Here is a 4290-nt window from a genome sequence, read left to right as displayed (position 1 = left end):
AGTACAAATAACAAAGAAAAAAGAGAAATGAACAAAATACAAAGAAATAAGTACCAAGAACAAAGAACAAAGAAAATGAACAAAATACAAAGAAATAAGTACAAATAACAAAGAACAAAGAAAAATGAACAGAATACAAAGAAATAAGTATAAAAAACAAAGAAAAAGGAACAAAATACAAAGAAGTAAGTACAAAGTAAGAACAAAAACAAATGAACAAAATACAAAGAAATAAGTACAAAGAACAAATAGCATAAAAAATGAAGAAAATACAAAGAAATAAGTACAAAGAACAAAGAACAAAGTAAAATGAACAAAATACAAAAAAATAAGTACAAAGAACAAATAACAAAGAAAAATGAACAAAATACTAAGAAATAAGTACAAATAACATAGAAAAATGAACAAAATACGAAGAAATAAACACAATGAACAAAGAAAAATGAACAAAATACAAAGAAATAAGTACAAATAACAAAGAAAAAAGATAAATGAACAAAATACAAAGAAATAAGTGTAAAGAACAAAGAACAAAGATAAATGAACAAAATACAAAGAAATAACTATATAGAACAAAGAAAAATGAACAAAATACAAAGATATAAGTACAAAAAACAAAGAACAAAGATAAATGAAAAAAATACAAAGAAATAAGTACAAAAAACATAGAAAAATGAACAAAATACTAAGAAATAAACACAAAGAACAAAGAAAAATGAACAAAATACAAAGAAATAACTATAAAGAACAAAGAAAAATGAAAAAAATACAAAGAAATAAGTACAAAGAACAAACAACAAAGTAAAATGAACAAAATACAAAGAAATAAGTACAAAGAACAAATAACAAAGATAAATGAACAAAATACAAAGAAATAAGTACAAAAAACATAGAAAAATGAACAAAATACAAAGAAATAAGTACAAATAACAAAGAAAAAAGAAAAATGAACAAAATACAAAGAAATAAGTATAAATAACAAAGAACAAAGAAAATAGAACAAAATACAAAGAAATAAGTACAAAAAACATAGAAAAATGAACAAAATACTAAGAAATAAACACAAAGAACAAAGAAAAATGAACAAAATACAAAGAAATAAGTACAAATATCAAAGAAAAAAGAAAAATGAACAAAATACAAAGAAATAAGTACAAAGAACAAAGAACAAAGAAAAATGAACAAAGTACAAAGAAATAACTACAAAAAACATAAAAAAATGAACAAAATACTAAGAAATAAACACAAAGAACAAAGAAAAATGAACAAAATACAAAGAAAAAAGTACAAAGATCAAAGAACAAAGAAAAATGAACAAAATACAAAGAAATAAGTACAAAAAACATAGAAAAATGAACAAAATACTAAGAAATAAACACAAAGAACAAAGAAAAATGAACAAAATACAATGAAATAAGTACAAATAACAAAGAAAAAAGAAAAATGAACAAAATACAAAGAAATAAGTACAAAGAAATAAGTACAAAGAACAAAGAAAAATGAACAAAATACAAAGAAATAAGTACAAAAAACATAGAAAAATGAACAAAATACTAAGAAATAAACACAAATAACAAAGAAAAATGAACAAAATACAAAGAAATAAGTACAAATAACAAAGAAAAAAGAAAAATGAACAAAATACAAAGAAATTAGTACAAAGAACAAAGAACAAAGAACATGAACAAATTACAAAGAAATAAGTACAAAGAACAAAGTAAAATGAAAAAAATACAAAGAAATAAGTACAAATAACAAAGAAAAAAGAAAAATGAACAAAATACAAAGAAATAAGTACAAATAACAAAGAACAAAGAAAATGAACAAAATACAAAGAAATAAGTACAAATAACAAAGAACAAAGAAAAATGAACAAAATACAAAGAAATTAGTACAAAAAACAAAGAAAAATGAACATATTACAAAGAAAAAAGTACAAAGAACAAAGAAAAAGAAACAAAATACAAAGAAGTAAGTACAAAGAACAAAAAACAAAGATAAATGAACAAATTACATAGAAATAAGTACAAAGAACAAAGAACAAAGATAAATGAACAAAATACAAAGAAATAACTATAAAGAACAAAGAAAAATGAACAAAATACAAAGAAATAAGTACAAATAACAAAGAACAAAGAAAAATGAACAAAATACAAAGAAATAAGTACAAAGAACAAAGAACAAAGATAAATGAACAAAATACAAAGAAATAAGTACAAAGAACAAAGAACAAAGATAAATGAACAAAATACAAAGAAATAACTATAAAGAACAAAGTAAACTGAACAAAATACAAAGAAATAAACACAAAGAACAAAGAAAAATGAACAAAATACAAAGAAATAAGTACAAATAACAAAGAAAAAAGATAAATGAACAAAATACAAAGAAATAAGTACAAAGAACAAAGAAAAAAGAAAAATGAACAAAATACAAAGAAATAAGTACAAATAACAAAGAACAAAGAAAATGAACAAAATACAAAGAAATAAGTACAAATAACAAAGAACAAAGAAAAATGAACAAAATACAAAGAAATTAGTACAAAAAACAAAGAAAAATGAACATATTACAAAGAAAAAAGTACAAAGAACAAAGAAAAAGAAACAAAATACAAAGAAGTAAGTACAAAGAACAAAAAAAAAAGATAAATGAACAAATTACATAGAAATAAGTACAAAGAACAAAGAACAAAGATAAATGAACAAAATACAAAGAAATAACTATAAAGAACAAAGAAAAATGAACAAAATACAAAGAAATAAGTACAAATAACAAAGAACAAAGAAAAATGAACAAAATACAAAGAAATAAGTACAAAGAACAAAGAACAAAGATAAATGAACAAAATACAAAGAAATAAGTACAAAGAACAAAGAACAAAGATAAATGAACAAAATACAAAGAAATAACTATAAAGAACAAAGACAAATGAACAAAATACAAAGAAATAAACACAAAGAACAAAGAAAAATGAACAAAATACAAAGAAATAAGTACAAATAACAAAGAAAAAAGATAAATGAACAAAATACAAAGAAATAAGTACAAAGAACAAAGAACAAAGATAAATGAACAAAATACAAAGAAATAACTATAAAGAACAAAGAAAAATGAAAAAAATACAAAGAAATAAGTACAAATAACAAAGAACAAAGTAAAATGAACAAAATACAAAGAAATAAGTACAAAGAACAAATAACATAGAAAAATGAACAAAATACAAAGAAATAAGTACAAAGAACAAAGAACAAAGAAAATGAACAAAATACAAAGAAATAAGTACAAAGAACAAAGTAAAATGAACAAAATACAAAGAAATAAGTACAAATAACAAAGAAAAAAGAAAAATGAACAAAATACAAAGAAATAAGTACAAAAAACATAGAAAAATTAACAAAATACTAATAAATAAATACAAAGAACAAAGAAAAAAGAACAAAATACAAAGAAATAAGTACAAATAACAAAGAAAAAAAAATGAACAAAATACAAAGAAATAAGTACAAAGAACAAAGTAAAATGAACAAATTACAAAGAAATAAGTACAAATAACAAAGAAAAAAGAAAAATGAACAAAATACAAAGAAGTAAGTACAAATAACAAAGAAAAATGAACAAAATACAAAGAAATAAGTACAAAGAACAAAGAAAAATGAATAAAATACAAAGAAGTACAAAGAACAAAGAAAAATGAAGAAATAACAAAGAAATAAGTACAAAGAACAAATAACATAAAAAATGAACAAAATACAAAGAAATAAGTACAAAGAACAAAGAACAAAGTAAAATGAACAAAATACAAAAAAATAAGTACAAAGAACAAATAACAAATAAAAATGAACAAAATACTAAGAAATCAGTACAAATAACAAAGAACAAAGAAAAATGAACAAAATACAAAGAAATAAGTACAAAAAACAAAGAAAAATGAACAAATTACAAAGAAATAAGTACAAATAACAAAGAAAAAAGAAAAATGAACAAAATACAAAGAAATAAGTACCAAGAACAAAGAACAAAGAAAATGAACAAAATACAAAGAAATAAGTACAAATAACATAGAAAAATGAACAAAATACAAATAAATAAGTACAAATAACAAAGAAAAAAGATAAATGAACAAAATGCAAAGAAATAAGTACAAAGAACAAAGAACAAAGATAAATGAACAAAATACAAAGAAATAACTATAAAGAACAAAGAAAAATGTCAAAATACAAAGAAATAAGTACAAAGAACAAAGAACAAAGAAAAATGAACAAAATACAAAGAAATAAGTACAAATAA

Source organism: Ischnura elegans, chromosome 1 (genome assembly GCF_921293095.1).
Source record: "Ischnura elegans chromosome 1, ioIscEleg1.1, whole genome shotgun sequence".
Lineage (NCBI taxonomy): Eukaryota > Metazoa > Arthropoda > Insecta > Odonata > Coenagrionidae > Ischnura > Ischnura elegans.
The sequence above is the reverse complement of the archived record's forward strand: the minus strand, read 5'-3'. Positions refer to the sequence as shown.